This window comes from Lactuca virosa, chromosome 3, assembly GCF_052849685.1.
Source record: "Lactuca virosa cultivar CGN04683 chromosome 3, Lactuca_virosa_CGN04683_v6, whole genome shotgun sequence".
NCBI lineage: Eukaryota > Viridiplantae > Streptophyta > Magnoliopsida > Asterales > Asteraceae > Lactuca > Lactuca virosa.
Genome location: NC_136428.1, coordinates 106,398,214 through 106,411,286, shown reverse-complemented (window position 1 = coordinate 106,411,286; position 13,073 = coordinate 106,398,214). Strand labels below are relative to the sequence as shown.

The 13,073-nt window shown below is 39.6% G+C and overlaps 1 non-coding gene across 1 annotated transcript; it reads left to right on the top strand.

Annotated features, from left to right (window-relative positions):
* Positions 1 to 369: 369 nt before the first annotated feature.
* Positions 370 to 476, top strand: LOC145168213 (small nucleolar RNA R71). The gene has a single exon (XR_013741784.1). It is a non-coding gene; the product is annotated as a small nucleolar RNA R71 (small nucleolar RNA).
* The last annotated feature ends 12,597 nt before the right edge of the window (positions 477 to 13,073 follow it).

Here is a 13,073-nt window from a genome sequence, read left to right as displayed (position 1 = left end):
GAGTAGCAAACTTGAGCTTTCTTGTTTCCATATTCATCCAAGTTGCAATCTTTTGTCAAATGTGGGCCACTACATCTCTCGCAACCAACTCGAATTGCATGAATTGATTGGTCCATTTTGGTCAATCTCCTATCCATAGTGTTAAGCATTGCCATCACAGCAGCCATCTCTTCAGTTTGTGCACCTCCACTGCCTTTTATTCCATCGCGTCCTGGGTTGTGATACTCACGAGAGTGCTTTGAAAATTCTTCAACCAGCTCCTTGGCCTGAATTGGGTTCTTCTTTGTTAGTGGTCCTTGTGAATCAAGGAGTTTTCTAGTCATGACATTCACCCCATCATAAAATATTGACATTTCTTGCTGAAGATTTAGGTCATGTTGAGGACAATTCCTTAACAACCCCTTGTAGCGCTCCCATGCCTCGTATAATGACTCCCCCGGGTTTTGCTCAAAGTTGGCAATCGCCTTCTTGAGTTTAGAGATTTTGGAGGGTGGGCAAAACTGATCTAGAAATTTCTCACGCAATTGGGCCCATGTGGTGATCGTACCAGATGGAAGAGCCTTCAACCAGTCTTTTGCAGCTCCTTTGAAAGTGACTGGTAACATTCTTAACAATGTTGTCTCCCTCGGGATATTAGGAGTATTAAAATAATCCGCAATATCATTGACCTCGTCTAAATGCTTAAAAGCATCTTCATGATCCTTCCCATAGAATGGGATGTCCTTGAGTGCCGTAAGGATATGTCCCTTTAACTCGAATGTGGCATTGGCAGGTATCGCAGGATGTATTAAACTCGGCCCCACATCATCTCGAATGCGCTTCTTGTAATCCCCCATGGCCATTTCTTCAATATTCGCCATCTCGTTCCTTGGCTCGTTCTCGGGTTCACTTGTATGTAATTCAAATTCAGGCTCAGTATCGTATTCGGACTCGGCTTGGACGGGTATTTGATCTAAGACTTCAAACTTGCTCTTTGAGGCTGAACTCGATTCTCCCGTTTTCTTTCCTGACTTCCTTGAAAAGGCTGATTTCAGTTCTTGTAAAGGTGTCTTCTTCGGTGTTTGATCTTCTTTCACGCTCTTATCCTTCTTTTTGTGAATTGCAGACTCGGGATCTTCAAGTGGTGGTACCAAAGGTGTGTTAGAACCTCTGGTCATGAACTTCTGAAATAAAACAAAAAGATAAAACGTAAATCTGAACTAAAAAAAATTGAAATAAACAAAACTAAGGACTTCAGTTCTCACGTCGTGAATCTTCAAAGTTCACGTTATGAGTCCTGTAATGCAGAAAAAAAAATTAAAACAGAAAAGTGACTTCTTGCAGGTTTTAACCTACAAAAATGATTGATTAATTTAAAGCAAACAAACTAATAATTAACTAAGCCGTTCCCCGGCAACGGCGCCAAAAAACTTGATGTGCACAAAAGTACCCACTAATTTTAATATTTATAACCTAACAAACTTAGACTAACTATGCACCTATAGGCAGTGTACCTAGTCAGATTATAGTATAGCTTGGGTAAGTCGGGTATCGATCACAGGGAACGGTGTTACTAATTAATCTACTTGCTAGCAAATTAACCTAATTATTAACAAGTTAAAAAAGGTTTTATCTGATTTTACAAGATCAAACGAACTTAACTCAAATTCAATCAATAAGTAAAAACACTCTTGTTTAGTTCGAATCCACTTCGTCCTTATAGCCAGCTAATAATTATGGATTATCAAGTTGGCTTTAATTATATTATTAATTTAAGTCTAATTTTACCAATAATTAATTAATTCATGTAAAACTATATATGGTCACACACAATTAAACACAGAACCAATTATGAATATGAATATGCTATGTAAGATTTATTATGTAAACGCAATTATAATCACAATCTACGTTCTCTAGCACAGCTAAGTTTATTTACTTTAGTTACTAACTAAGATTGGTCAATCCTAGCTCTAACAATTTAATGTTCACTAAATCATTAGGTAAACAAGTTCATGCAGTTAATGGTCACTAAGCTACACATAACATGGAATCAAGCAACTAAAGAAACAATCATAAGCATGCTAGGTAATTATAAACCAAACACAAGCAATTTACCAACTAAATAATTCCATATAAAATTAAGCTATTCATAAGTTAGAAGCTTCATCTAGCTAAACAAGAGTAGCTAGATTCAGCTGCTCATAATAGCAACTAACACACTAACACAAATCAAAGTATAAAGAAACATGTTCATAAGTATCAAATAAGTGAACTAAATTATGGACCTTCACTCTTTTGGTGTTGAAAACCTTTTCCAGAACCTTACTTCTGATGTAAATCGTCTCCTGGAACCTCTTTCTTCTGCCAAAAGTCCCTCAAATCGTAATGGGCAAGGGAATTTATAGTGTTCTGATTTCCCGAGTTCACGTCGTGAACCATAAGGATTCACGTCATGAATTTTAGATAACCGTGTTTGGCAAGGACTCTTCCACCCGCATGCATATCTTCTAGAATTCACGACTCACGTCGTGAATCATGAATTGTTCACGTCGTGAAAACGTCTTTTGGGTGATTTTCCGTTCTTCTTTCCTTCAATCCTAAAGTTCCATATTCTGTCAATTTCAGTCCCTATCTTCGAAGATGCTTCTGTTTGATTGCAAAATAACAAATTAAACTTATAAGTACCATTATTCTATGCAAATTACCAAAATATTAATAGAAATGTAATTAAATATTGCCTAAAAATATGTACAAATCTGGCAATATCAGTCGTAGTCCTTGAGTAACTCTAGCCAGCGTCGTTGCCTCATGTTCAATTCTTTCTGATTAAAGATATATTGAAGACTCTTATGATCAGTGAAAAGTTTGCATTTAGTGCCATAAAGATAGTGCCTCCATATCTTTAAGGCGAATACTACCGCTGCCAACTCCAGATCATGAGTGGGGTAGTTCTTTTCATGCTCTTTCAACTGCCTCGATGCATACGCTATCACTTTATCCCTTTGGGTCAGAACATAACCTAACCCAACTCCAGATGCATCGCTATAAACTGCAAAGTCATCAACTCCTTTAGGCAAAGAAAGAATCGGTGCTTCACACAATTTCTTCTTTAACTTCTCAAAAGCTTCCTTATGCTTCTCATTCCAAGTATAAGTAGCTCCTTTGTGGGTCAAAGTTGTTAATGGAGTAGCGATCGAAGAAAAGCCTTGGATAAACCTTCGGTAATATCCAGCTAATCCTAGAAAGCTTCGGATCTCCGTAGGACTCTTCGGTTGTTCCCACTTCATCACAGCTTCAATCTTCGCTGGATCAACCATTATCCCTTCTTGGTTGACCACGTGGCCCAAGAATTGGACTTATTGAATCCAAAAATCACATTTGGAGAACTTTGCATACAACTTCTCCTTCTTTAAGACTTCTAACACTTCTCGCAAGTGTTTGCCATGCTCCTCTTGGCTTTTCGAGTAAATCAGAATGTCATCTATGAACACTATCACAGATTTATCGAGGAATGGTTTACAAACCCTATTCATCAAATCCATGAATGTTGCTGGAGCATTGGTTAGTCCAAATGACATAACCAAAAACTCGTAGTGTCCATATCGTGTTCTGAATGCAGTCTTCTCGATATCCTGGTCTCTCACCTTTAGCTGATTATATCCTGACCTAAGATCGATCTTCGAGAAATAGCTCGAACCTTGCAACTGATCGAACAGGTCATCAATCCTTGGCAACGGGTACTTGTTCTTTATTTTTGCCTTATTCAGCTCTCTGTAATCGATGCACATTCTCATGCTCCCGTCTTTCTTCTTTACGAATAACACTGGAGCTCCCCAGGGTGATGAACTAGGTCGAATAAAACCTTTGTCCAATAATTCCTGAAGTTGTGTCATAAGCTCTTTCATCTCTGTTGGTGCTAATCGATACGGTGCTTTTGCTATCGGCGTCGTTCCTGGTAACAAGTCGATACAGAATTCTACTTGTTGATCAGGCGGTAATCCAGGAAGATCTTCGGGAAAGACTTCCGGATAGTCGCACACCACCGGAATATTCTGCACCTCCTTCTTTTCCTTCTTAGCATCGATCACGAATGCTAGATATGATGTACATCCCTTGGCCAAACACTTTTTGGCTTTCATTAGGGAAATGATTCCAGAGTTTACTCTGCGTTTGTCTCCATACACCATAAACGACTCCTTCCCTGGCAGGTTTACTTTTACTATCTTCTTCCTACACAATATTTCGGCATCATTGGTGCTAAGCCAATCCATTCCTAAAACTATGTCGAAACCATTTAACTCGATAGGTAATAATTCCTCGTGGAACTTATTCCCATTCAAGTCAATGAAGATGTTTTTCATACGATGGCTAACAGGTAAAAACTTGCCACTAGCAACCTCGACTAATAAACCATTATCTAGTCTATCGAAAGGGAAAGCTAGTTTTCTACCAAATTCATGCAAAATAAAGGAGTAGTTGGCTCCAGAATCAAATAAAATTTGGGCAGGCAATTCGTTTACGAGAAAGGTACCTGAAGCGACATCAGCTTCTTCTTTCGCAGCTTCAAGTGTCATCTGAAAGGCTCTCAGTTTCGGCTTTGGTGGAAGATTGGGCTTTGCTGCATCCTTCTTCTTCGGACAATCTTTCAAAACGTGCCCTTCTTCGTTACATCCAAAGCATACCCTCTTGTTGGACGGACACTTATTGGCATAATGCCCAGTTTTTCCACATTTGTAGCAAGTCACCTCCTCACTACATTTCCCAGAGTGCTTTTCTTGCACTTTTCACACCATTTCACTTCGCCTCCTCCTCTTCTTCCAAACTTCTTAGACTTTGAAAATTTGCTTTTCTTGTTGGAACCTGAAGTTCCTTCAAACTTTCTCTTTTCGCCAACTTCTGCCCTCTCCAGACCCTTCTCTCTGATCTGAGTCTCAACATTCTTAGCAGCCCAGATGGCAGCTTTCAAAGTGGTTTCTTGCTTGACTATCGGACCAAAGTCCGCTGGTAACCCGAGGGCAAACTTGTTGACCTTGGAAAGTTCAGTCGGAACTAGATAAGAAACAAGCTTCATCTTTTCCGTAAAACTAGCAGCGTATTCAGTAACGCTCATCTTTCCCTTCTTCAAATTCTGGAACTCATTGTTGATTTCCAGAAGATCCTGCTCAGAGCAGTATTGCAATTTCAGTTGTACCATAAAGTCTTCCCAAGACATCTTGCTAGCTTCTCCCTTGGGCATCGAATCAGCTAGTAACTTCCACCAGCTCAATACACCAGATTTTAACAGAGGAATTGCAAGTGCGGTCTTCTGTTTGTTACTGCACTCACAACTTTCAAACATTGTCTCCATTTCGGAGATCCAATTCATGACTTCCACCGGTGTCGGGCTTCCAGATAGACACGGTGGTTTGGATGCCATGAAATCTTTGTATTTGCATCCACGTCCATCACCTCCTCCATCCTGGTTGTTTCGTCTAACTATCGGTGGGTTGGCTTGACCAACAACCCCACTGAAGTTTCCTTCATCCGACTGCCCTTCACTCATTTCGGGCTGTTCAACAGGCATCGTAGTTTCTTCCCTATTCTGTTGTAGTAGTTGCCTCGCCTCCTCCATTTGACGATCCAACATCATTTGCATCATTGCTTGTACCCCAGCCATCGTCATTGGCTCAGGTGTAGCTCCTGCAACAGGTACTTGCTCAAGTACCGGGGGTTATGGCTGTTGATTCCTGTTTCCGTTTGCGTTCCCAACTCCACTTCGTGTTCTTGCCATTTTTGATCTATACACCGAATAAGGCGAATTTAGATCTTTATCCTCGATAGGTATTTTAAATTCTCCTTATCACTCGAAACGTTTACATGTTAGTTCTAATATCGTAATCGTACGCTTAGAATCCTACACACATAAGGTTTCCAGATCCGGTCGGAAACAGACCATAGATCCGAACAAATAATGGCATATATGGCAAACATATAGCATTTAGCACATAAAACAATTTTAGGTCTAGAAATATGGTAGACACTCATCTCACAATCATCACTTAGCACTCTAAGTTTAAGTCTAGAAATCCTACAAATTCCTAGTTCGCTTAAACTAATGCTCTGATACCAACTGTGACATCCCCAAATTCACGGCCAGAAAAGACCGGTTTAATTTATGCTTTTAAAATAATTTCAGAGTAATCCTCTTATTAAAAGAGTTGCGGAATTTGTTCCCAAAACAAAATATGATAAAATAAGATTTACCAAAGCATTTCTTAAAGAAATGTATTTTCATTATATAACAAAACTCGAGATGTCATGTTCCGATACATACCAAAAGCATAAACAGCACATTATAAGCCTTACAACAGTTATATACACTACATGCCTATAATCAAAATATCTTGATAAGTTGTTCAACTTATGCTCTCGCGTCACTACCTGTAATACAAAGAAAACTGAGTGGGTCAGGCTTGGGAGCCTGGTGAGCATATAGGGTTTTCAACCCATAATAAATAAATTTATTAATTTCATCAAACAATAATAACCCGATTACCCATTCCCGTTATCCTCACTTTTCGTCCCTAAAACAACTAACACAAGGGACCTAGTCTAAGGATTTTCATCGGGGCGACAACACTGCTTAGGGGGGTTTCCCAACCATTTATGTCAAATAAGGCAACCATGTGGGGGATGGAGTACAGCAAACGAACACCCAAGCTCATTAACACCTACAGGTTGCGAGCCTGCCAGCGTTCCACTGGACTGTCTAGAAAAGTCCGTGGTCGTCATCCATACTCCACTAGATGACTGGATCACAATAACATCGAGGCCTCTCATCATTTTATTTCATCACACATCAACTATCTACCCATGTTTTACCCAACATATTTGTAGATAAAAATACATATACAGTTTAATTTATTTAAAAATCTGTATAAATCATTCATTCATCATCTATCTCAAATAAATAAACAATATATAATCACATAGCACGTATTTTATATAAAATACTTCATATCTATGTGTAAGATGAAAGTGACTTTACATTCACTTAATTTAACGATAATCGGGCAGCACTTCGCTTCCTAAAACAATTGTTTCTAATAAAACCGGGAGTTTTATTGAGAAACCGGGCTCTGCGAGGGTTGGCCTTCAAAACCGAAAAGATAAAATTTTCCGGGTCTTCGGGCACTTCGGGGCGTGTTTCGGGTGTTGGAAATGATCTCGGGGCTTCGGGGGAAGTCAAAATAGTGAAAATATGAGTTTAGGGGTAAAAAGTGGAAAAAATCTCATTTTACCCGGGAAGGCTCGCAGCCTTCTATTTATAGGGCGAGATTGCGAGGGTCGGCCGAGAAGGGTGAGTCAGCGAAGGCAGGTGGCAGCGAGGGGGAGGGACACATATCCGAGGTCGGACGCGGGCACCTATGCGAGGCACGTCGGACACGCACTGGTCCGAGGTTCGGTCCAATCGGAAGGCGACAGGTGTGCGACACGCGGCGGAGCTAGCTTCGGATGAGTCATGGATCGGACACGGGGCGCGCATGGAGCGAAGGTGACGTGGCCAATCCGGATAAGGCTTATCCATGCGAGATTCCTCGGAATTTGTGCCAAAATCTTATAAAATCCATAACTTTCGCATACGAGCTCCGTTTTTGACGTTCTTTATATGCACGCGTAGGGAAAATTATGCTCTACAACTTTCGTTTAGACTTTGTCAACTAATTTTGAAATTATTTTTAATATTATTATTTTTAACAGACCGGGACAGGAAAATCCGCTAATATTTCATAACTTCTTCATCCGACGTCCGTTTTCGTCTGTCTTTTTTCCGTTGTAATACTATTCACGAGACCTTCGATTCTCGTTTAGATTGTGTTGGCTAAAAATCACTCGATCTAAAATTCGAGTTTTTAGCTGTCTACTGCCAAGCTGAAACTTAGAAAAATCATAACTTCCTCATACGAAGTCATATTTGGGCGTTCTTTTTATGCATACTCTCGGTTTAACAAACACTACGACTTTCATTTAGATAACCAAGGCTAAAAAGTAGTTTATCAAAAACTCACTTTTTACGTCATTCGGCATCGTGCCGGTTTTGTCGGGAAACTTCGACATGTCATAACTTCTTCGTTATAACTCGGAATTCGATGAGTTTTCGCCTAAATGTTTCTAACGAGATTCTTTACAACTTTATCCTTAGATATCGGCTTTATCTAATATTTATTTTCGACGCTTATTTTTATTCTTAATTCATTAATCATAATAATTAAGCAGATAAGCACATAATATTCACACAATTCCTCTTTATTACTTCAAAATGAGTTACAAAGGTTAACCTAGACTATTACGTCAATATTAATGCCTAGCCTAGAAACACAGGCGTTAAAATTCTCTCCCCCTTAGGATGATTCCGCCCCGGAATCATACATCAGCAAACAAATGCGAATAGCGACTCATCATGTCACTCTCCGTTTCCCAGGTGAGATTTGGCCCATTCGTATGTTTCCAACACACAAGCACTAAATCGACCATCTTGCGTCGCAACTTTTTAGTCTTACGGTCAACGATTGCCTCTGGTTCTTCAATTAACCTCTTGTTTTCATCCAACCTTAATTCAGAAATTGGAATTATGTTGGGCACATCTCCCGTGAACTTCCTTAAATAACACACATGAAAGGTGTTATGAATACCCTCTAGTTCTTCTGGTAATTCTAGCTTGTAAGCTTGATTCTCGATCCTCTGAAAAACTTTAAACGGTCCAATAAACCTTGGACTCAACTTTCCCCTTTTACCAAATCTTATAAGTCCCTTCCACGGCGAGACTTTAAGTAAAACCGAATCTCCAACTTCGAATGATATCGGTTGTCTTTTCTTGTCAGCATAGCTCTTTTGACGATCTTGAGCAGCTAACATCCTTTCCCTAATCACTTTCAACTTTTCAGCAGTCTAATGGACTATTTCAGGTCCCATAAACTGCTTTTCCCCAGCCTCAAGCCAACAAGACGGCATACGACACTTCTCTCCATACAAAGCTTGATAAGGTGCCATCTTGATGCTTGAGTGGAAACTATTATTATAGGAAAATTCTACCAGAGGTAAATGCTCATCCCAGTTACCTTGGAATTCCAGGGTACATGCTCTCAGCATATCTTCAAGTGTTTGTATCGTTCGTTCGCTCTGACCATCAGTCTGTGGATGGTAAGTTGTACTCAAACACAACTTGGTACCCAATTCCTCTTGTAGACTTCTCCAAAACCTTGAGGTGAAACGACTGTCACGATCCGATACAATCGTTAAGGGAACACCGTGTAGCCTCACAATTTCTTTCACGTAAGAGTTCTCAAGCTTATCCATAGAACATTTCTCGTTGGCTGTTATGAAATGCGCACTCTTAGTGAAGCGATCAACGACCACCCAAATCATGTCGTGACCGTTCTTTTTTCTGGGCAGTTTAGTCACGAAATCCATGGTGATGTCTTCCCATTTACCCATGGGTACAGGTAAAGATTCTAAACTCCCATACGGTTTCTGATGTTGTGCCTTAACCCTATCACATGTTACACACTCGGCCACATACTTATCATATAAGTCTAAGATATCCACAGTCGGTCATATGTTGGAAGTAGATATGAATGAAGACTGTCATGAGTTGGCTTGTAGATGTCTAAGATGTTGGACATAACAAGAGTTTCTACAACACTCATGAGTGCTCATAAGTTCTGAGTATTGGATTCAACCCACGCTCACTTGTATCACTTCATGGAATTTATCTCGAGTGATCGTGAGACGGTAATATCATATAAGTCTTCAAACCTAGAGATATGAGTTGTTGACTATGAGTTGGTTATACATTGATTGTACGAAAACGCATTGGTAACTCGATGTTATAAAACGTGCATTTGTGTATGATTCAACAAGTAGTAGAACAAGCATATGAGTCGAAGTTTATCTGTTCCTTCTTGGATTAGAAGCGATATCTGGGCCCCTCGATGATTTTGTGTTGACCCATGTATCGGGTCCGGTCAGAACTAAATTGATGTGTTCAATCAACTTCTATGTCAAACAAATCGGAAATCAAGAAACAAACTGCTGGACAATAAGTAAGACATTGTTCCATGTATTTGTCCGGCTGATATCTAGAACAGAGGATTATATGATCCCTTATCTAAAATGGCGCTTCATAGTTCATCAGAGTTTTAAGAGCTACGATTGTCGGTCGGTTCCTGAAGTCATAAATACAACTATAGTTATTAGACTTATCCAGGTGGGAGACTGTTGGATAAGGTGTCTAAGTCCATAACTATATTTGAGATGTACTTGACCCGACCCGTCATGGTCCATTTGGGTTGCACTTCACCCGAACAATTTATATGGATAATCTTTTGAGAATAGTATAAGTTATGATTTATTAATATATTATAAGTTCTAATATAATAATATGAAATCATATTATTTAATTAGTATTGATCTAAAATTAATTTAGAATTAATTTGGTGATCAAAAGTGTGGCTAATTAAATATGGACTCTTGTATTTATATAGTGTGGGCTAATGCTTATTTAGAATGGGCTAGGCTTGCATGGTAAGTCCATGGATAGTCCATGGAGCTTTAACCCATGGATCTCATGGAAATGAAAAGCCATGGGTATTAGGGTTTACATGGATGTAACCCTAATCCACCACACTATATAAAGGAGTCTTTGGCACTTGATTTTGCACTAGTTGTGTGTGAGAACTAAGAGTGGCAATTTCTAGAAGTGTTCTAACTATTCTCTCAAGTTTCCAAGGTTTGTGGTTATTTGTGACTTTCGTTTGAGGCATCCACATTATTGGTGCTAGGCTCTCAAACTCCAAGCAATCAACCACTACTAAAAGGTATGTAACTCTACTAGCTTATTGTGTTTTAAAGTTCCTCATGCCATGCTAGTTAGGTTAAGAACCTTGGAAAAACAAATTTGCATGTATCTTAGTAAAACATAGATCCAAGGTTTCTAGGGTTGCATGTACACCATAGGAGTGTTAGAATGCTCAAAACCCATCAAAAATGACCATTTACCCCTGGTCAAAGTCAACGTTTTCGTCAAAGTCAACCTTCTAGGTTGACCTAACTCGCCGAGTCATCCTATTGACTCGTCGAGTTCTAGAACTCAGAAACCCTAAAATCGTGACTCGGCTCGCCGAGTCAGCCTATTGACTCGTCGAGTTCCCAGGTTGTCCATCATCGAGGATCCTGATCGGACTCGCCGAGTTCCCGTATGAACTCATCGAGTCCTTTGCAGATCTAACCTAAACAGTTGATTTCACACTTATAAGGCTCCAAAATACAGATCCAAATCGTTTCCATGGTCCATTTCTATAAATTTGGAGACTTGATGGCTTTGCACACCTCAAATGGTCCCAAACTCAAGTTATAGCAACCTACTTCCATGAACATGACCATTGCTTGGACAAAAACGGGTTCAAGACCTCTTTTATGGTTCTAGACGCTAAATATCACAGGAAAAGGGATTGCTTGGCATACAACCCATGGAGAGCAACTTATCCTTCTCAAAGGGATCAAAAGACCCATAAATCAACACTAAAAGAGATCTAAGCTATGGGTTATCAAGCTAAGAGCTTTTTACCTCAGAAGGTTGCAAAAGATGGATGAAATCCTGGATCTTGATCTTCTCCACAAGCTTGATGGCTCCAAGCTCTTCCAACTCTCTTCTATATCACAAAAACACACTCAAAACCTCAATAATCTCTCAAGGAAGAAGCTCACAATGAATTAGGGTTTTGGAGGACATGGAGGTTGGTAAGGGAGGCCCAAAAGGGGATAAGTGGCTTAAATAGGGTGCAAAAACCCGAAAATAGGGTTTCCTCCTGACAGACCTACTCGTCGAGTCCAGGCTTCGACTCGCCGAGTAGACCATTTAAATCCCCGCGTCCAATCTGGCATCGACTCGACGAGTTAGGGCTACCAACTCGTCGAGTAGCTTTTACAAAATTAATATTAAATGAACTGATGCGTATCAGGAACGGGGCGTTACAGGTTAAGATAAAATAAAAAACAAAATGAATGAAAGCTTTGATGTTGGTTAGCCCGTAGGGTTTTGCACTCGAAAGGGAAGGACGTGAGGGGGTAGGATTGTTGATTTGGAAGTATAGGGGATGTCGACAACAATACTTAGAGAGAAGCACAAAACTCAAAGGGAAGTTAAGGTTTAGGAAATAAGCTCTGATACTATATTGGATAATAATTTTCTATTAATAGCTTTTATTCAGTTACAAAATACATAGGAAAATAGGTTAAACGTAATAGGCCTAGAGTGGGCCTAACATATACATACATCATAACCTATCTCTATACATTAAGAGATTATATGTATTGGTGATGTTAATTTTATCTTACAACATGTGTAAAATCTATAGATATGATAAGAGTAATTTATAAAATAACTATATTACCCTCATTGTTTTATTTTTAATTTAATTATAATTTATTTTGTATTTAAATTAAAAATAAATAAATAAAGTAATTCCAATCCCACCCTGCTCCAACCTAAAATCCTAACCTAATACCATTCTTCTTCTTTTTCTCTAATCAACGCACAGAAACATCAGCAACACCACCACTGTCTTTCCATCACTGTTGGACCACCATCGTCGGACCACCACCCACCATCGTCGACCACCACTTCATTTTCTCTCGGAAACATTGTCTACAACCCTCCTTCTTCTCTTCTTGTTTCGGGTCGACTTTTCCGTTGGACAGACCAAATCCATCCTCTCTCTCTCTCTCTCTCTCTCTCTCTCTCTCTCTCTCTCTCGTTCTCCTCATTTTCCAATATGAATACTTCATCTCTGATTTGAGGTTTCTTTAAGGTTTCGTGCACTGTTTTGTCTTAGACCTAAGATCTGATGTGAGTTGTTTCGAAACTTCAATGTCTTAGAAACACCTTCATCTCTCCAACCCGTCGCCACCTAGGTTTTGAATCAATAGTCGCCACCTAGGGTTTCGAATGTCGCATGGGGTTTCCAACCACCTCTTAGGGTTTCAAATCGAGTTCCATCGTTTGTCGGTGTTGATTACTGGTTTGGTTTGGTTTGGTTCTAGTATAAATTTTA